Below are 22,424 nucleotides of genomic sequence, written 5' to 3'. Positions count from 1 at the left end.
GATAATGGTGGTGGAGGGGACAGAACAAATAAAATCTGGATCACAGGGACAGTAAATCTGTCCGTGTTAGTGTAGGAAAAATGAGAAGTCACACTATTTACTGCAAGTCGATATGACGTTTTATCCAGTATCATGATGGTCATCAATACAAATAAATTTTAAAACTCAGGGGTAAAAAAGGCAAATGATAAATAACAGCTGTCTCTATGTATTTTCATAAGCTTACTGAATCCAAGTCAGCAATATTGTATTTTTTAGTCTTGAAGGGAATTAAGCTGTGGGGAAGAGTTTGGGATGCAAAGAATGACAGAATGTTTCAGACTCAGAATCATTTGAACCCACACTGGACCTGATACCATTCATTTAAGGAAGAATGTGAAGCTGTAAAAGGGTTTACAAAGGTCAGAATGAGAAAATTTTGGAAAGTGAGACTGAGCATGAAATACTTGCTAACATGTCTGAGGAAGGAGGATATTTTTTTTTTAAGTAAACTGCTTTCTTCTTTCTTTGTTTTCTTCTTCTTCTTCTTCTTCTTCTTCTTCTTCTTCTTCTTCTCTTTTTTTCGAGTTTATCTTGGGAGAGAGACTGAGCACAAGCAGGGGAGAAGTGGAGCAAGAGGGAGAGAATCCCAGGTAGGCTCCACACTGTCAGCCCAGAGCCTGACATGGGGCTCAAACTCAAGAACCGTGAGATCATGACCTGAGCCAAAATGGAGTCAGATGCTTGACTGACTGAGCCACCTGGGCATTCCAAGGAGACTGTTTTTTTTAATGTATGAAATATGCTAGTTGTGAATAAAACTATTCTTAATGTACAAATAAATATTTAAGATTACTGAGGAAACTTGTAGAATCATTCATATTTTAGAGCAAAAATTAATCATAAATGGATTTCATGGGTTTTTCACCTCGTATTTCTAATCCTTTGATTCCATTATTTGTATAATCATTAATTTGCATGCTGTTTTCTGGTACAGAGTTCTTAAAATGTTTTCATCAAACACAGATTGAGAATTCCATAAGAGCACAAAACAGCTACATATTTTTTTATCTAATATATCATGGATGCTAAGTGGTTGCTGAATGATCCTCAAATCAATAAATCACGAGCTATCCAAGCTATATAATAAAAGTTGCCTGGGGTTGCAGTGATAAAAGAGCATAACAAGGAAAGTATCAGAGATTGTACTATGAAAGCTAATTGAGTTATTAATGACAAATCTCAGGGATATAATCCGCCCTAAAATTACAAGGAAAGTAGACTATGTACCAAATAACTTTTACAAATCAAAAGTTTTATTGTAGAAAGATTTCTACAGAATTCACTGGGTATGGAAAATTGACCTGGCCTATAATTAATTCCAGAGAGAAATCAACAAAAATCCAATTGTAGACATGTAGAAAAAATGGTCTAAGGCCAAAGATAATCTATGTTTGTTCTGTCACAATTGTCTGACTACCTCCGAGGGGATAGAACGAAGCCTTATAGATAAGAGGTTTAAAACCCACCATGACACCTTGCATTTTTTTGTTAATGGTTTCTGAATTTGTCTTAGTCCACATATAAAACTACTCTGATGGGCGCCTGGGTGGTTCAGTCAGTTAAGCGTCTGACTCTTGATTGCAACTCATGTCATGATCTCACATTTCATGAGTTTGAGCCCCAAATTGGGCTGTGTACTGGCAGTGCAGAGTCTGCTTGGGATTCTCTCCCTCTGTCTCTACGCTTCCCCTGCTTGTGCTCTTCCTCTTTCTCAACACAGACAAACTTAAAAAAAAAACAAAACTCTGATAAATGTATTCTATTTGTAAGCAAAATATTTAACTAAATTTGGGAGAGGGTACATGTAATTCTGCTTATTTGGTTTTTGGTGGCTGAATTTGAAAATCTCCCCCAGTCTAATCCTTCCATTGCTTTTTGCTCATCATCTGGTCCCCTGGCTCTCAATACACAGAAACAACCTGCTGGTTTACCATAAAGAATGATCCTGAAGGAAGTTAGAGTCTCTGAGTGCTGTGTAGTTATTGAAAGCTTTCTGTAAATGGGATCTGGTGGAGTAAATGAAACAAACATTAGGCAGCTTACTCAAAGCTCAATTTAAATGTTTTATTTTTAGAGAGAACAGTATAGACTGGGGGTGGGGCATTGAGAGAGAGAGAGATGGGGAGAGAGAAGACCAAGCAGGCTCCACGCTGCCAGCACAGAGCCTGACACAGGGGCTGGACCCCACCAACCGTAAGATCATGACCTGAGCCAAAATCAGGAGTGGTATGCTCTAACTGAGCCACCAATGTACCCTTAAGCTCAATTTTACAGAGAACAGAAAAAGCATAGCAGAGATCATCACATATTGTCAGTGCTGTCTAGATGCTGAAGGGGAGATTTTTCCTGTCACTCTGATTTGAGCACTGTTGTTTAGAGTTGTTGAGCAACATTGTCCCCTGTCTCCCCACTTCCCTAAAAATAACACATCAGCTTTTAAATCAGGGCTTTCTGTCCTAGCCATAAGATCAGTGGAGGAATAGATAGATGTGAATTGGGTCTTAACCTCACAATTCCTTAGCACTTCCAAATGTTTCAAATGTTCCATGAGGGCATGAGAGATTTTCCAGTTTATAGATTGTATGTCTAAACACAAATATATATGTATAAACACAGGCTGTAATTTTGAGTATGACTATTCTATTATTGCAAAAATCTTTTAAATAGATCATTTGATGTCTTACTCAGTAATAATGTTCTCTTCTGGCATCCACAAGAGATGTGTGAAAAAAAGCTCCAATAGCATTACAGTTTTTATCATGTACTTATGTAGTCATAGGCATTAACCTGGAATTTCGCTCTTGTCTACAAATAGTCATTAGTCACTACAGTACCTGAAGGTTCCATATGCTCCTGACAATCCCCCAAGATAGATGGGCTTTGTTAGGTAAGATTTATGGCTGTGCCCATGAATCATCACTGTATATAATTCAAAAACTGGCATTTGCCCTTGTGTTCAAACATTGATTTTCCCATTCTTTGTATGTCTACATCTTATTTTCGCAAGTTATAATCAGTTTGTCTTAATAAAACAGACAATACATGTTGATGAGCCAAATATTTTAAGTTATAACTTTAATTCATTAATCAAGGGAGGGAATATTCATTATCTCACAGAAATGTTTGTTGTATTTCCTTAGGTAAGGTGTTGGGGAAGTGGAAACTACTGGGTCTCTAGAGAAGGCCAAAACTTTTTTTGACTTGAAAGTCAAACTAAAGACGAAAGCCTATTAGTTTAGATGGCTGCATGGCCTCTGGGTAAGCATAAATTATTTTCCATATGCCCCCTCTGTTGCTAAGAATAAAGGGGAGATAAAGTAAGCCAAATCACTGGTCGCTGAAGTAAAACATACGAGCAGGTCGGTCTTCACACACGATACAAAGTAAGGGTGGGCAGCTACGTACAGTAAATGGACATTCAGGGAGATGAATTCTAAACGTACCAGCAGGTACAACAGTTCTAAGCTGAACCACCAGAGAGGCATCCCCCAGCTTGATTTTTTTCTTTCCTCCTATGGCTCGCTAGTGCCTCAAAGATGGAATCTGTTTTGTCCTGTCATAAAATTTGTCAGAATTCATCTGGAGCTCCTTTCCCAAACTCCCTCTATCCTTTCCCATACATCAAATTTCTAATTATCTCCCAGGAAACAGCTATGATTGCATAAAATTCCCTTTTCTCAGAAGGTTGTTTCCATCTTTCTCTTTAAACACACACACACACCCAACAACGAAAAACCTTTCGGACACCTTTCAGGGCCCCATAAAATAGACCTATTCTCATGCTTTCCCTGTTTTTCCAGGCAGAGTACCTTACTCCCCTGACTGTTAGTTACCCTTTGCACTTTGTGTGTGTCTCTACATCTTACCACATCATATGGTAAGGGTACCTTTAAAGTTATTTATGGCCCATTAGACTTGACGAGAACTAAATATCTAATGAATCATAGAATAATTTAAATTCTGGGCAGAGTTGACAAACTGAGATTCCTGCAAGAAGGCAAGCCGCTGTAGGAGTTGGATTTTTTTGGAGAACTGCAGCACTAACACATGGTTATGGTGAGAAACGCAACTCACCAGGAGAGCAGAGCAGGGAGTAGTGGCCGCTGGGAGTAACAAAGGAACTCTTGCTGAAAACTGGAGCCACGTGTTCTCAAAATTTGACTTGAGCGGTGTCTCCACCTTACTGGTTGCTTCAGTGTCTTTCCAGTGTTTTCTAAGACAAACAAAACCAAAAACCTACATAGCTAATAACATCCTGTGTGACTTGAGACCCCCTAAGGTTTGTATCTTCACTATATCTCCCATTTCTTCTTGCCCTCTCTGCTTTCTGGCCTTCATTCCTTCCACCATTCAGCTCTTTCCGCGCTTTTCTCTTTATTAAACGCTCCTCCTGTCAATTCCACCTCGAATTCCTCAACCCAACCACCCCACACCTCTGTTGGTACTGCTAGTCACAATGCAGCATTGGTCACAATGTTTTAAGTGGTAATCACGGTTTGCTGTCTCCACGTACAGATTCTGAGTTGCAAGAAGACAGATCCTTTATCTGCTTACCCTTATTTTATCTCTAGAAACAACTGTAGTGCCTGGCAGGAGGTAAACAGTAAATATTTGTGAAAAGAAGGAAGTGTACTAAAATTATGTTATCGATTTTTTATTTTTTATTATTTTTTTTAACGTTTATTTATTAGAGAGACCCAGAGCGTGAGCAGGGGAGGGGCAGACAGAGGGGGAGACACAGAATTTGAAGCAGGCTCCAGGCTCCGAGCTGTCAGCACAGAGCCTGATGTGGGGCTCGAACTCACAAACTGCGAAATTATGACCTGAGCCAAAGTTGGTTGCCCAACCAACTGAGCCACCCAGGCGCCCCTATTGAATTAATTTTTAAATGCATGGATGCACGAATGGAAATGAGGAAGGCTTCAAGGTTCCATTGTAAAGCCACAATAAAACAAATTGTGAACAAGGGGACAAAGCTATGTAATACCTTACTGTGCACCTTTAACTTACACATTAAGTCAATACACCAATAGCAAGGAATTAACGAATAATACTTGATATGTATATTAAGTGTGTCTATTAATGCCAGTATAAATAATTTGAAATAGGGAAGATAGAAAGTACTTGTAAAAAGTTCTTTTTCAATTTCATTAGTGGTGGAGAATAGATAGCATGGTAACAAATGGTAACCTTTAGCCCTTAGAGAGGAGTTGTGCTTCTGCCAGATCTTTTTCAGCTATGGTTTCACTACATTGTTCTATTATAGACTGATCTTTCCCCTTTTGTGCTTTACTTGAGAGAAATAAAATCTCACCGAGTGTAATTTTAATGTGAAAACACAAAAGTCCACATAGAACAATAAAAATTGCCTGCCGCAAGATAAGAAGTCAAAATCAATAGTGATCAAGAAAATATTTAACTACTAAAAGACCAGCAAATGAATAAAAATACTTCAAAAGTCTAATAGAAAATTAAATAATATCATAATCTCATTGCTTGCCACACATACGTTTGAAATATTTTTTTTTCTCAGTAAAATATTTAAATGATGCTCATTCAAATGCTTTTTTTTTTTTAATTTTTTTTTTCAACGTTTATTTATTTTTGGGACAGAGAGAGACAGAGCATGAACGGGGGAGGGGCAGAGAGAGAGGGAGACACAGAATCGGAAACAGGCTCCAGGCTCCGAGCCATCAGCCCAGAGCCTGACGCAGGGCTCGAACTCACGGACCGCGAGATCGTGACCTGGCTGAAGTTGGACGCTTAACCGACTGCGCCACCCAGGCGCCCCCAAATGCTTTTAATAAAAAAAGTGCTCTTAATATAAGCAAATTTTGCTTAAAAAATACATCTGAGATTTCTTTTCAAATATGTGTGTGTTACATACACATATTCATATATGTACATACACATTATATATTCAAATAGGTATATAAATGATAGGTATTAATAAAATACATTCTTACATAAAATTGTGTAACTTTATATTAAGCATATATCTGTACATTTAGACAACCTTAGAGTTTGGGAAATAGACTTTTCAGGGGTAATTTTTAACCATCTGTTATTTTTCAAAAAATAGATGCCTTGCTCCCATATCACCTATTCGTTTCCACTTCATGGCTACATATTCAATGTACAATGAGGTGTGTTGCAGGGGATTTAATTAGGAATGACACCCACCGAGCTATCACAACCTGGGAAGTGTCCTGTGTGCTTCTTCCTACCCAGAGCGATAAACACTAACCAGAATTTTATATTCATCTTTCACTTTTTTCTCTATACCTTTATCATATATCTCTCCCCAAGAAAGTTCTTTATTTTTCTCTTACTGAGCTATACATAAGTATTTAATCAGTCCTGTAACTTAATTTTTTATTTAGTTAGATATTAAATATGTGAGGGATAGTTCTGTCACTTTCACAGGGAAAAAGGTATTTATGGGAATGTTATATCATTTTATTCACTTTTTGTGGATATTCTGTTTTTCATATTTATGTCTTAAAAACAGGGCTCCTGAAGATAGCTAGTGCATGTGTGCAATCATTTCTCTATTGTATATTATCCAGGCATGCAATGGCTGGCTAAACACTAAAGTCTTTTTCAAAAAGATCTTAAGTTTATTTTGAAGAGAGAGTGAGGGAGGGGCACAGAGAGGGAAGGAGAGAGAGAATCCCAAGCAGTCTCTGCACTGTCAATGCACAGCCTGATGCAGAGTTTGATCCCACGAACCGTGAGATCATGTCCTGAGGTGAAACAAAGAGCCAGATGCTCAACCAACTGAGCCACCATGTGCCTCATAAAACTGTGGAGTCTTTTTTTTAATGTTTGTTTGTTTTTGAGGGAGAACAAGTGAGTGGGGAAGGTGCAGAGAGAGAGGGAGACAGAGAATCTGAAGCAGGCTCCGTGGTATCAGCGCTAAGCCCAACACGGGACTCGAACTCAGGAACTGTGAGATCATGACCTGAGATGAAGTCAGATGCTTGACCGACTGAGCCACCCAGATGACCTCAAACCATTTTTTCAAAGTGACAACTTTAATGTGTCTTTCTGTCAGAAGCGAATGAGGAGTTCTCATTGCTCTTTATCGTCCAACCTTGGCAGCATTCCCACACTTTCTAATTTTTCTAATCGTGTCAAAATGGTGTATTCTTCTTCTATGTCTATGTGTTTAAGTATACAGTTCTGTTAGTATATTCACAGAGCTAGGTAACTGTCAACACAACTTAATTTAGGGACCTTTTTATCACCCCAGAAAGAACCCATTAGGAGTTATTCCACACCTCACCCTTTGCCACAGTTCCAGGCAATCACTAATGTATTTTTGTCTATACAGATTTGTCTACTCGGACTATTTCCTATAAATGTAATCATACAATATGTGGTGATTTATGGTAGACTTTTTCACTTAACATACTGTTTTCAGGGGTCATTCAGTGTTCACATGAATCTACTGATTCTTTATATTACTAAATCAAATTTCGTTGTATGGATATACCACATTTGCTTATCCATTCTCAGTTAATGGACATTTGTGTTTCCACATTTTGGCTATTAAGAATAACACTGCTATGAACATTCATATACAAGGTTTTATGGGACACATGGTTTTATCTATCTTAGGTACATACCTGAGAGTGGAACTACTGGGTTATACGGTAACATTATGTTTATTTAACAATTTGAGGAACTGTTAAGCTGTTTCCCAAGTAGCTGCACCATTTTACATTCCTGCCAGCGATATATTAGGATTCCATTTCTCCACAACCTTGTCAACACTTATTATGTGTGTTATTGGTTATAGTCATCCTATTAGGTGTGGAGTGATTATTTCACTGAGGCTTTGATTCTATTTCCCTCATGACTAAGTCAAGCATCTTTTCATAGGCTTCCTGGCCATTTGTACACCATCTTTGAAAAGATGTTCATTCAGATATTTGATGCAAATTTAATTAGATTGTTTGTCTTCCTATTGTAAATTTTTTATTCATTCCAGATATAAGTTTTATATCAGACAAATCCAGCGAGCAAGCTCTGTGTCAGGTTAAATAATGACAATACTCTGTAAATAGACATTTTCAGGGAGATACAAGACAGTTTAATGATAATTCTCTGAGGATGGGGCTTTCTGAGAAGCCACACACTCCTTCTATCCCCTCCAGTGGCTGTAAGGCTGCTGCTTTTCATAGCTCCTGTGGTTGGGAGGCTGATGATTTTCAAGGCTACTTTAGAGGTGGGGAGAATAGGACTTACATCCAAAACACATAAATAATCTTCACATTTCAATAAGCCAAAAATTTGATTTAAAAATTGGCAAGAAATTTAAGAGACTTTGAGAGAAGAGTTATAAACGACAAATTAGAACATGAAAAGAAAGTCAACATGAGTAGTCACTAGGCAAATATAAACTAAAATCATAGTGAGATGACACTGGTTATCCTCTAGAATGGATAAAAATAAGCATCTTAATACCAAGTGCTGATGAAAACATAGTGCAACCAGGATTATATTACTCGGATGGTGGGAATGAAAAAAAGTGGTACGCTTTGGGAAAGTTAGGAATTTCTTACTCAGAAAATTTCTCATGTGCTCCAGCAATTCTACTAGAAATTTACCCAGGAGGAAGGAGAACTTCTACCGCTACAATTTAGAAAAAAATTCAAATATCCCTCAAGAGGTGAGGGGATTAACAGATTGCATTACACCCATACAATGTGATGCCATCAGCAACTAAAAGGAAAGTTCCTCATTTATGCGAAAGTATGGATGAATTTCAAATGCATTACACTGAAGAAAAAAGCTAGACACAAAAGACCATATACTGTATGCTTCTACTTATATGACATTCCAGAAAAGGTAAAACATTAAGGACAGAAAATGGATCAGAGTTTGCCAAAGACTGGGTGTGGGGGAATGGAATTGACTACAATGAGGTTCAAAGGAAATATTTAGAATGATGGTAAATTTTCAATATCTTGAGCGTAATGATAGTATTGTCCATATTTATCACAAGTCATTGCACTAGGCACTTAAAAGGGTTGAATTTTACAGTGTGAAAAGTATAATTCAGTAAATGTAACAAAATATTAAACCCAGATGTCAACCCAGCTTTGCTAAAAATACATTTTTAAAAGATAGAATTATTTGTACATTTTAATAGATAAATTCAAAAAATATAATTATTTTTAATAGAAAAAATTGGCAAAAAATACTATCAAGTTCATAACTAGTGTCAAAACAAAGGTATAAGTTACACAAAAATCTACAAAGACACATAAAAACTTCACTTAGGACACTGAGAAGTCTGTATTGAAATAGTTTAGAGATGATCTAGATAGATGGGAAGATACCATGTTCATGGATTAGAAAAATGTAATGTTAGATGGCAGTTTTCCGTGATTGAGTCATGAATCGAAGTTGAATTTGTTGACTCAGCAACTATTTACTGAGTACCTGTCCTTGCCCAAGCCTCTCCTGTTTTAGGTGCTTGAAATGTACACATAAACACATCCAAAATAACTTGTGCAATTTTGAGTTCATAGTCCATCTGGGTAGCAGACAGGTGAGAGGGAAGTAAAATAACAATAGGCATATGAATACATAAACCACTTACTATGTTAGAAGGTCACATTTGACTATGAACTAAAAAGAGGGGCAACTAAATGACCCGAAGTGGGGAGAGAAATGTGGCAGGTTACACTTTTAAATGGAACTTGCTTTAAAATCAGCTTGCTTACTATAAAATATATATGGAAAATGAAGTGGGTCAAAATAACTAATTGGTAATGAAAAACTATATACATTAGAGAGATGAGCTCTATCAGATACTAAGACCATTTTAAAGTTTCACTAATAATGTAGTATTGTATTAGTGATGAGTTCACAAAGGAACAGAAAGGGAGAACCCATAAATATACCCAAAGATACATAGAAAGTATGTAAGTAGGGAAAAATAGATCATTTGGTTAATGGTCCTAGAGTAAAACTCTACTTCATCTATACTCAAATAACTTCAAACAGGTTAAGGAGTTAAATATAAAAGACAAATTATTTAAGGTAGCAATATAAGGGAATATCTTTTATGAAATTGTGGTATGAATAAAATAAGGTTAAAAATTATAAGAGGTTCTTAAGGGGGATAAAAAATGAAACTGTACTTGACAACTTTTTAATTTCACTATGTGACCACTTTATTAGTAATCAAGAAAAGGTGACTTAAATTCACAATATCCTTCCACGTTCATTAGGCAAAAATAGAAACTGACAACTTTTAGTAACAGCAAGGATGTGAAAAAATGGTTACCGTTATACTGTGCTCACAGGAGTTGGGAGTAGCATAACTTCTTTGAAAACAAAATCATGATGCCTAATAAAATTTTTGAATATATGGTCCTCAAGCCATAAGCAAGAATGTTCAAAAGATCATCATTTTTTTTTAATTTATTTTTTTTTCAACGTTTATTTATTTTTGGGACAGAGAGAGACAGAGCATGAACGGGGGAGGGGCAGAGAGAGAGGGAGACACAGAATCGGAAACAGGCTCCAGGCTCCGAGCCATCAGCCCAGAGCCTGATGCGGGGCTCGAACTCCCGGACCGCGAGATCGTGACCTGGCTGAAGTCGGACGATTAACCGACTGCGCCACCCAGGCGCCCCAAGATCATCATTTTAAATGAATTAGAGAAGCAAATCTATATAGCTACATCTCAGGAGCATGACAACGGGCACACAAAGTTACAGATGAAAGCCTATAGTATTTATTACATTAATATAGATTCCAAAATTAAGCAAAATAAATCTAGTTATGGAAATATACATATATGGCAAAACTACATAGCCAAGATTGATTAACACAACTTCTTGGGTTTACTTTTTAGAGGTGGGGAAGGGTAGTAATTGGAGAGTGGCACATAGGGACTTAAAACATTAAATATTTTATTAAGCTTCATGTGAGTGGGGCAGTTATCTGTTTTTGGACTGAATGTGTAAATTATTTTCTAAATATATTTCATAATATAAAATTTTAAAGAATTGGATACATGTCCACCTAATTTATGGCCTATGATCATCTTACATAGTCCATTTTATAGATCTATAAAGCCCCATTTAATATTTTGTTTGCAAAGTTTAAATTCTTAACTGGGAATTAAAGTTAACTTGGACTTTTTAATTTAATGGAGCAGATTTAACATTCCCAGGAGAAATCAGGGGTACCTTTAAAAAATAAGGGTTATTAATGCTATCAAAAGTTTCCATTAGTTTTCTGATAAATTTCAATTTTAAAACTGATTTATCTTTCCTCCACATAACAGGCCAGAATGTATTAACAATACTTAAGTCAGTCATAACAAAACCTATACTGGGAGTTAACACTTGACAAATACCTGCTATGTGTCAGTACCTTTTTTAATTGAGAGAACATAGACAAAATACTCTCATAAAGCTCACATTGTCATGGGAGGAGAAAACCAATAAACAAAAGGATATAAGCATAGAATGTTGGAAGGCAATGAAAGTTATGGAGAAAATTGAAGCAGAGAAGGATGATGAGAAAAGACTTCCCTGAGAAGATGAACTCCTGCAATGACTTAAAGCTAGTGACTGGGACTGTTAAAAAGAATCCTTGGGGAAGAGCATCCAGGAAAAGAAACTTCTGTAGGCTCGGAGGCTGGAGCATGCCTGGTGTAGATGAGAAACGCAGGGTCAACATAATGGATGGACCCAGTGGGTTATCAGGGACAGCAGAGTAGGAAACAACATCATAGCAGGGGGTAGATCTTTAGGACTTAGACATGAGAAGAGATCTGGATTTCATTCTTTAAATTTTTTAATGTTTATATTTGAGACAGAAAGCTTGCACACAGGCAAGAAGAGGGGAGGGGCAGAGAGAGAGGCGGAGGGGGGCGGAAACACAGAATCCGAAGCAGGCTCCAGGCCCCGAGCTGTCAGCAACAGAGCCAGACAAGGGACTTGAACTCACAAACTTCCAGATCATGACCTGAGCCAAAGTGCGACATTTAACCAGCTAAGCCACCCAAGCGCCCCTCGATTTTATTTTAAATGAAACTGACAATTTGTTTTCTAATTCTATTCTATGGACTTAAATTGTAACAGGATCATGTGGAAAGCAAGGAGAATTCACTGCAGTTGGGGAAGGCGCACAAGCAGAGGGACAAGTCAGGAGGCTATCACAATAATCCAGGTAAGTGATGTTGGTGCCTTGGACTATGTTTTGTTAAGAAGATGGTGAGGTTTTTGTCTTTTTAAGCTTAGACAAAACTTAATTCATGTGGAACGTTACAGCAGAAGAGTCAAGGGTGACTTGAATATTTTTGTTCTGAAAAACTGAAAAATAAACTTGCTATTTTTCTATGATGGGAAGACTACAGGTGGAGTATGTTTAGAGAGAAAGATCATGAGTTCACTTTTTTCAGTTTGAGATTTATATGTGAGCCTGGGGTTCAGAGAAGTGTGGGCTGAAGACATAAATGTCAGTTAAATATATGGTATTTGCGGTCATTAAGGGAGTGTGAGAATATAAAAAATACCTAAGGGGACAGTGCCTGAGCCCTGGAGTTTTTCATTATTATGAGGTCTGGAAGAAAAAAAACAAAAAATAAACACAAAAACAGCAAAAGCATAAGGAAGTGTGGTTGTTATTGGGGGTTGGGGTAAGGACCAAGAGTGAATTTTGTCCTGGAAATGTAGGATATATGTCAAACAAGGAAAGGGTCACCAACTGTGGCACATACTGCTCATAGACAAGGTAAGATGTGGACCAAGAATGGATTGTTGAATTTACCAGTACTGAAGTTAAGTCACTAGTAACTTTGAAAACTCTCTTGGTGCACTGGCGTTTGAACGAAAGCTGTTTTGAATAGTTGAAGGGAAAAAAAAGAAAGGAATTGAAAATAGAAAAGATAGACAACCACCAAGAGTTTCATTATAAAAACAAAAAAAGAAATAAGGCAGTTGCTGCAGAGGAATGTGGGGTCCAGACAAAATTTTTGTAACAGTGGGAGAAATCACAGCGTATTCTATATGCCAATGAGAATGATCAAGTACAGAGGGTGATTGTGTGAGCCCTGTCCCTGAACAGAGAGAAGAAATGGAATTTGATGTACAAGTGGAGAAAGGGATTTTGCAAAGGAGCACAGACCATGCAGGTTACAGGAGTGAAGGTTAAGTACAGGATGCTCACAGTGGTACTTCTGTAAATTAGGGAAGGGGAGCTAGGAAAAGATCGTTTCTCTTCAAAATCTCCATGTCCAAGAATCTCAGATACTGAGAAAGTAGAAAACCAAATAGACTAGGATTGTGTGATAATAGATTGCTCCAATAGCCCACTTAAAGTTCGTGGTCTTGAGGTTTAGATGAGAGTGATAATTATGGTGACATGTTTTTCTTCTAGTCACACTGATGCTTGGGCAGAGGTAGAGAATACAAGATATGGAAGAGATTTGAGGTATACGCAAGATAACAATTAAAGTTTGGTTGTGGGGTGTAAACTGATGAGGGACATGGGTACCTGAGAGAAACCTGAAAAAGTAAAATTTGTATGGAATTAACAGATTGTTTATATGGGTTTGAAGGATGGTTTGATCAGAGAGCAGATGCTTGCAATGGAAATGATGAGAGTTTACAGGGATTGCTGATCGCTCATAAGGGATGTACACATTTGTTGATCTTTGCCTTGAATGGAACTTTTAGATCATTAGATTCAGTGACTCCATTGTTGTATGGACTTCTGAGAATAATATACTGAAAAGTTACTGTTTTAGTTTTTATTGCTAAGATTTTAATATTTACCTAAGTTTTATTGTATTAAAGCACTGAATACTCTAATTTTAATACAAAAATTCTTACCTTAATTCTTAAGAATATTTTTAAATTCTTTTTTAATTGCAGCATAGTTGACACACAATGTTATATTGCTTTCAGATGTAAAACAGTAATTCAACAATTCTATATGTTACACTGTGCTCACTAAAAATGTAGCTAGCACTTACCGCTGTACAATGTTATTCCAGTACCTTTGACTACATTCCCTATGCTGTGCCTTTGATCTTCATGACTTAGTCATTCCATGACTGGAAGTCCATACCTCCCATGTCCCTTGACCCATTTTGCCCACCCCCCACCCCCTACTCCTCTGGCAACTACCAGTTTTTTCTTGGTGTTTGAGTCTTACTCTGGTTTTTTGGTTCTTTTTTTTTTTTTTTTTTTTTAATTTTTTTTTTCAACGTTTATTTATTTTTGGGACAGAGAGAGACAGAGCATGAATGGGGGAGGGGCAGAGAGAGAGGGAGACACAGAATCTGAAACAGGCTCCAGGCTCTGAGCCATCAGCCCAGAGCCCGACGCGGGGCTCAAACTCACGGACCGCGAGATCGTGACCTGGCTGAAGTCGGACGCTTAACCGACTGCGCCACCCAGGCGCCCCTCATTTGTATTTTTTAGATCACACATATAAGTGAAAAAATACGATATTTGTCTTTTTCTGTCTGACTTCACGTAGCCTAATACGCTCTAGGTTCATCTAGTGGTCACCAGTGAAAAGATAATATTCTTTTTCATAGCTGAATATTACTCGCCTGTGTGTGTGTCAGGGGGCGGTGTGTATCACATCTTCTTTATCTATTTGTCTATTGATAGACCCTTGGATTGCTTCCATATCTTGGATACTGTAAATAATGCAATAAACATAGGGGTTCATGCGTCTTTTCGAATCAGTGTTTTTGTTTCCTTTTGGTAACTACCCAGTAGTGGAATTAACAGATTTCAGGGTATATCTATTTGTAATTTGTTGAGGAATCTATATACTGTTCCACCAGTGATATGTGAGGGTTCCCTTTTTTCCAAATCCTCCCCAGCATGTATCTCTTGGTTTTTTGGTACTAGCAATTTTGACAGGTGTAAAGTGGTATCCCATTGTGGTTTTGATTTTCTTTTCCCTGTTGATTGGTGATACTGAGCATTATTCTGTTAATTCTGGCAAAAAATTGTAAATGTTCCTTTCTGTAATAAACAAAAGTTGATGATACAAGGATATATTGGGACATGCATCAGATGTGGCCGTAAAAAGGGCCCACAAATAGATTGACTTAAATAACAGAAATGTTCCTTTTCCCATGGAAATAGGGGAGCTGCATCTTCAAGGCTGTCACGAAGCTCTGTGTTGGCATTCAGGGAATACAGTTGTTTCCAAGTTCGTTCTTCTCCCATCATCCAGGGCAAGCACAGCTCTTAAACCTTTTTTGTCTTTTTGTGTAATGTTTACTAGATACATGAATAAAATGCTTCAGGTTAAAAAGGAAACAAATAACATTGAAATACCATGATTAAAACATATAAATGTGTGCTTCTTTGACCCTCTAAATTCTTCTATTTTGAAAGTGTACATTATAGCCATAAATACCATAATTTTGAAGCAATTGTGAACGTAAGCAGGATTTTAAGATACTTGCAGTGGTTGAAACAGGATTTGAGAATATTTGTGATTTCTGTATTTTCTAAAGCCACAAGTACTATTAATTCTGTGGTTTACTGTTTACATTTTCAACAGAAGACAGTCATAAATTAATAAAAATGAAGATAAACTTATTCAGTAAGTTTCACAGGTAAGTTGAATTCCATCCACTGATAACTCTTGGGTCAAGAATGAAAAGCTGCTTCTCTAGGACATTTACATCATCTTCATTCCCGGTCATTCTGAATACAAGTAGGAAAAGAAGCTGAGGTTCTGAAAAGTTAGGCCTGAAAAATTGACACAGAGTACTTCCAGTCATTCCATTTTAGATAAACCAATCACAGGATGACACCCAACTGCAAGGACCAGGGCAAGGACAACCCAGTCATGCATCAAGAAGAAGAAAGAACGGAGTGTGAAGGCCTCCAGCAACTCTGTCACAAAGGACACACCCTTCTTTTCCATTTCTCCTTTCCATTCCCTTTTGGGATGATTTTTTGTTTGTTTTGTTTTTAGGGGCAATTTTGCTTGCAGATCTGTTTCTTCTGGGTACTCTCTCAGTCATTTGGAAAATCTTCTAACATTAGGTTTTCAGAGGATGTTTTACTTGGAGGTGTGGTGACTATACAATTTGAAGACTTTTTTTATGATTGAGGTATAACTGGCATACAATATTGGTTTCAGGTGTCTAGCGTAGTGATTCAACATATGTATACAATGCAAAATAGTCACCACAATACATCTACTTACCTGTTACCTTACAAAGTTAATACAATCTCACTGAGTATACACCCTAGGCTGTATGTTACATCCCCATAACTTACTTTAGAAGGGGAAGTAGGTACTTGTTAATCTCCTTCGCCCATTTTGCCCTCATCCCCACCTGTCTGGCAACCACCAATCTTTTCTCTGCATCTGTGAGGCTGGGTTTTGTTTTGAAGACATTTTTAGCATCATACAATACAAACGCAGGGGGATTATTCAGAGATAGGAAAAATGCAAGTGTATATGATCCAGTGTATCATCCAAGTTGGCCTTTATATGGGAGATTTTGTTAAATATTTCTTGAAATAGGTGTGCCATCTGCCAAATCAGACATTAAATATGTATAAAATTGTTGAAAAATTATTTCTTAGGCATGTATATATATGCACATATATATTACGTTTCCTTTCTTTGCTTTGGGTTCTAAATCATAAAAATTTATTTTTCTATGCTTAAATTAGTAGATAACAAAATAACTTCTTAAACTCACAGTATAATTATAAGGTGACCTTCTAACATTACCTAAGGCAGAAGTAGCAATTGTGTGCGATGAAGATGGCTCTCCATTAGATATTCTACCGTAATATGTCTACGACCGGTGAGACCCGAATCCTTGTGCTTCTGGAAGTTACGTGGTGGAAGAATTCGTTTATATGACTTTATTTATCAGAACATTTCAATTTGAAAAAATATTACCTATCTTAATTTTATCTCACTTGTAATCACCTCAAATAAAAATAAAGATCAAAAATAAGGGTAAAATGGGCTGCTGATACCAGGAAAAGTTTGCTGCCGGGAAATCAGTTCCAGGTGATTGATCTGCCTGGGGCTCATTTTTACTTCAGGGCAGAGGTATATACTCAATGCTTATTTTAGGGGTTTATTTAGTCTGTCTTAAAACCATGGTTTTCTTATTTAACTGGGAAGGATGAATGAATGCTTTTTTGTCATTATAAATAGAATATATTCTCTTAGACCTACTTAGCACTGATAATTTTATCACTATGCCTGTATCAGTGTTTTTTTTTTTTGGTGTGATTTTAAAGTAACCTCTACACCCAACGTAGGGCTTAAATTCACAACCCCAAGATCAAGAGTCGCATGCTCCACTGACAGAACCAGCCATGTGCTCCGCCATCAGTGTTTCTTAACCTTTCTTAGGGAACCATTCTAGAAACTGGCTAAAAGCTATGGACTCGTTCCCCAGAAAAAAAAAAGACCTATATGACTCAAATTTTGCATAGAATTTTCTGTTTACTGACACCCAATATTCTTCCAGAGGCATCCTTAGAGTTCAAGTTAGGACCTGTTGAAAAACCTGCTTCTTCTACATTTTCAGGTAATGGCAGAGAAATCTGAGTGTGGCCAGATCATTTTTTTTTTTTTTTTGCATGTCATATGTGTAACAGATAATCTGTTGATTGTGCTGGTCTCCCTGCTACCAAAATGATCTTGGCTATTTTCACATTTTTTTCTTGGTGAATATATATTAACAATATCTTTTTACTCTAGTTCTCACTGATCCAAACTAGCAGAAGTAAGTGATGCTGTGGATCATCCAAAATTAGGCATTTTTCACAAGCATGTAGACTTAGCTAACCTAACATTTATTTGAAGCAATTTAAACCTTAGTTGTATTTTCATTACTTTAAATTAAAAAAAATTTTTTTTAATGTTCATTTTTGAGAGAGAGGAAGAGAGAGAGCATGAGCAGGGGAGGGGCAGAGAGAGAGGGAGACACAGAATCCGAGGCAGGCTCCAGGCTATGAGCTATTAGCACAGAGCCTGATGGGGGATTCAAACCCACCATCCGTGAGAGGATGACCTGAGCTGAAGTCAGACAGTTAACCAACTGAGACACCCAGGTGCCCCTATTCTCTTTACTTTTAATATTAAATTGTGTGCATTTCTCAGTATATATTAGCCTAGAAGAGACAAAAGTGTATTGAAAGATAGAAGACATTTCACGTATATAACCGGATGGTGGGTGGGTTGTCCCAAAATTGGTGACTAGATCCCAAAGCTGAGAACATAGAAGTACTAAGCTCCCACTTTGTCCAGAGATAGGCTCCAAATGGACATGAGAGTCCTGCCTGCAAAGCTGTACTAAGGGATCAGAACGAACCCTGGAAAACTATACAGTCCTAAGTGGCACAGTACGGCATAGACTGGATTTGCTTGAAATCCGCACCTCGCCACACAATTCTGTAATTGTGAGCAAGTCCATCTCCTGGCCTCTCAGTCCCTCAGTAAGATGGGAATAATAGTAACTGTGAAAATAGAATTTATTCAGTTATACTTAGCACATGGTAAACACTCAGTGGTGCTTAGATCCAGCATCTAGTAAGTCCTTAATATTTTCTGTGCTTCAGTGTCCTCCTTTTGAAATAACGATTTCATAAAGCTATTATGAAGATCAAGTGCCAACATAGATGTAAATAAATGTAAAAGTACCTGGACCCTGGTAAGTAGTCAATAAGGGTGTTATTTTGTCCATAGTTGGTACAAACATCCCCCCAGCCACCACCACCACCATGTGTATGTGTAAAAAAAATTGGGAAGTAGAAGGGACACAGTTGAAGGCATGGGTGTGGTGAGCCCTGTGGAGAGGAAAGTATGTTCTTTGATGAGAGTTATTCTATCCAGGACAGAATTGTTCCTCCCCCTGCAAAGTAAAGTGAGACAGAGGCTCCTTTAGAATCACTCAGATTAAGGCTCCCTGTAGAAGGGGCAGGGACTTCATTTCCTTAAAGAATGCTTGTTTGAGCCAAAGTCTTGCTGCAGTGCCATATTTCCAGTATTCTTCCCCACTCTGTTAAGTGTCTGATGATTCTTTAGGGACCACCTCCAGTGACCCTGCAGCTTGCCTTAACTTTCAAACCAGATAAGCTCTCTTGTATAGGCACACAATACTTTCCTTTATGGAACTTCTGAGAGTTGACACTTGACTATTTATTTTGGGTCTATTTGTTTAATGATGATATATCTTACTAAGATACAGGCTCATTAAGACACTGTATTTTCATATCTCCAGTGCCTAGCTCAATAACTAGCTCATAGTTAAGTATTTGGTAAATTTTTGTAAATGATGCAAATTGGGGGATAGAATAATCAGTGTTCAGGTGTTACAGAGTTTTCTATGATCAAAGGCAACACAGTGCTAGGTTAGTTTAGATATAAAAGAAAAAGATTAATTCTGGTTAAATGATCATAGGAAGTTTATCATGTAAGTGTAGGATTAGAATGAGAATTTGTAGAGTCCTACCTGGGTGGCTGAATCTGTTGAGGGTCCAACTCTTGATTTTGGCTCATGTTGTGATCTCAGGGTCTTGAGATCGAGCCCTGTGTCAGCCTCTGCACTGAGCACGGAGCCTGCGTGAGATGTGCGCATGCTCCCTCTTTCTGTCTGTCTGTCTCTCTCTCTCTCTAAAAAAAAAAAAAAAAAAAAAAAAAAAAAAAAAAAAAAAAAAGAATTTGTAGAAAGGTAGATGGCAATAAACAAGTTGGAGGGGAGAAAAATCTAAGAAAACGTAGATGTGCTAAATGTACTGGATTGTGAATAAATGAATTTGGGAAAGAAGCAGATTGTGCTGAAAAATCAAAGCATCTATAATTGTGAGGAATTTGTCATAGTACATCCTCTTCAATATGATGGTAATTATTTGGATAATTTCCCATAAAAACTAGTTAGGTATTGAATTTTTTTTTTTAATTTTTTTTCAACGTTTATTTATTTTTGGGACAGAGAGAGACAGAGCATAAACGGGGGAGGGGCAGAGAGAGAGGGAGACACAGAATCAGAAACAGGCTCCAGGCTCTGAGCCATCAGCCCAGAGCCTGATGCGGGGCTCGAACTCACGGACCGCGAGATCGTGACCTGGCTGAAGTCGGACGCTTAACCGACTGCGCCACCCAGGCGCCCTAGGTATTGAATTTTTTAAACAGAGAAGAACATGCGCTGTATATCAGACAAGGCTTCGTATAGAAAATCAAAACTAGTTGAGGTATTCTGAGCAAAAAGTAACTTAACAGAGGATTAGGTAATTTTTAAATTACTGCAAGAGTTGGAGAAGTGAGCTCCATTTTGGGCCTCCAGAGCTGGCTGTAAAATCTTTCTCAAAACCCAAGAAGCTAGAAAATAGACACTAAAACTCTGCAGAAAAGTTTTAAAACTGGTGGGAAAAAAAAAAAACAACAAAAAACACACTTCATATCAATATGACTGATCTGATCACCAATAGAAACAAAACAGGTCAAATGTATAAAATGTCTCCGTATTATTCCTGCTTTTCAAATATCATATCATTGCAAATAATTGGCAAAACCTAACATGGATCAAGAAACCCAACAGTGCAGCTTCCGGGTTGGTGAACACATTGATGTACTAGGAGGATGGGGTGTACTCAGGGCATGGATGCTCTCTCCACCCCTTTACCTTGTACCGTGTGTCCCTTTATAATATAATAAACTCTTCATAAAAGAAGCAGAATCTAGAAGTTTCTGAGAAGAGCATTTGAGTTCCTACCAGGGCGTCTTGCAATGAAATATGCCAGCAGCTGCAATCCAATGCAATCCTCTCACACCTTCATGATGTTTCCCTTGGCCAGAAATATACTAAGTATCTCCAGAATAGAAACATTCAGCAAATTATGGCAAGACAGAGGCACATAAAATATTCACTGGATTTTCACAAGTATTGTAATGCTGTGCTAGCCAGCAGAACTACTTTTTATGTTATTGTAGGGATATTTAGAATAGCACAGACTGAAATAGAATGGAAACTGTTCTCTGGGAGCACCTGGGTGGCTCCATCAGTTAAGCATCTGACTTTGGTTTGGGTCATGACCTTGAGGTTCCTGAGTTTGAGCCCCACATCAGGCTCTCTGTTGTCAGTGCAGAGCCTGCTTTGGATCTTCTCTCTCTCTCTTTGTCTCTGTGTGTCCCTTCCCTGCTCACTCTCTCTAGTTCAAAAATAAACATTAAAAAAAAAAAAAACAGAACCTGTCTTCTGTTGGTAAAATCACAAAGAAGTGAATAGATCAGCAACCATTACAGTTGCTCTAATGCAGAATTGTCTCAAAACGACCTTCTCATCTAAGCACTCTTTCTACTCGTGATGGTGTAACTGAAGAAATAAAATGTATTTGAATCCTTAAAAAAAAAAAAAGAAAAGAAAAAATCTAAGAACTATAGTCATGGCTTATCACCATCCTTCTTTTTCTTTCCATACCATACTGCCAGGTGGAAGACCTGAAGTTTGATAGGGTCAATCCCCAATACCTCAAGCCTTAGCTTGGCTTGAAGCTAAGAGACTGATTTGATGAAGTTGGTGAGGGAGGAAAGAAGTCCCAAGCTGGTTACCCCCGTCCATGTCTATACACAAATGTGGTGCTTTCATATAAGACAGAACTTCCAGCCGACCTAACAGATGACTTTGTTTTTTCAGCGTTGGTATATGAATTTATTCCCTTTAATGTACATAATCAACATGTTTAAAAAATTCTTAAGCTGAACTTGTACTGTAACAATATTTCGATTCTTAAAGGAGGGATCAAAAGTTTAGTACATCTTTTGAGTTGTTTCCCACTGAAAGGAGAGGAAGAGAAATCTGGGCAAAAAAACTAACATTTGAAAGCAAACAAACATCAGGCTTTAGATTTTGGAAAAAAATTTTGAGGTAATCACTAAACTTTCATTAGTTTTAAAATATTATTACAAAAATATTGCCTATGAGTGTTACACTTCCAAGAACAGCATCCACATTTGGTTAATCACCAATAATCCATTCATCTAGCTGACGTATAGCCATGGCCAGTCCACTGCCTACACCCCAGCCTACATTTTGCTTTTTACAGTCCTTGCATTTGGAATTGAAAGTCAGGATCCTTGCCAATAAAACAACCACCTCCAATGTTTTCAATATTGCTACCATCACCCTGGCAACACAGAAGATAGGACATAAATAGTTGCTCTGCCAAACATATCTCTTGCCTTGTTTTACTTGTGGGAGTTAGAGTTGTCAAGGCAAGTTTATACCAAAGTTAAAAGTAAATTTTGACTTATCAATGACAAGATTTTTTAAAAAATGCAACCACACGTATGTACACCATTAAGTGGAAGATGCAAACTCTATGAGGGCAAAGAAAATA

At 37.6% G+C, this 22,424-nt stretch overlaps 1 protein-coding gene across 1 annotated transcript in view; it reads left to right on the top strand.

Moving 5' to 3' along the window:
- CACNA2D1 (calcium voltage-gated channel auxiliary subunit alpha2delta 1) overlaps nucleotides 1-22,424 on the top strand; it is a 709,277-nt gene that overhangs the window by 41,617 nt on the left and 645,236 nt on the right. The window contains exon 2 of the mRNA XM_047849277.1: nucleotides 12,156-12,243. The gene's annotated coding sequence lies outside the window, so the exon portion shown is untranslated. The remainder of the gene's footprint in view (nucleotides 1-12,155; nucleotides 12,244-22,424) is intronic.

The sequence above is a fragment of the Prionailurus viverrinus genome, chromosome A2 (genome assembly GCF_022837055.1).
Source record: "Prionailurus viverrinus isolate Anna chromosome A2, UM_Priviv_1.0, whole genome shotgun sequence".
NCBI classification, from domain to species: domain Eukaryota; kingdom Metazoa; phylum Chordata; class Mammalia; order Carnivora; family Felidae; genus Prionailurus; species Prionailurus viverrinus.
Note: the sequence above shows the minus strand (reverse complement) of the source record. Positions and strands in the feature narration are given on the sequence as shown.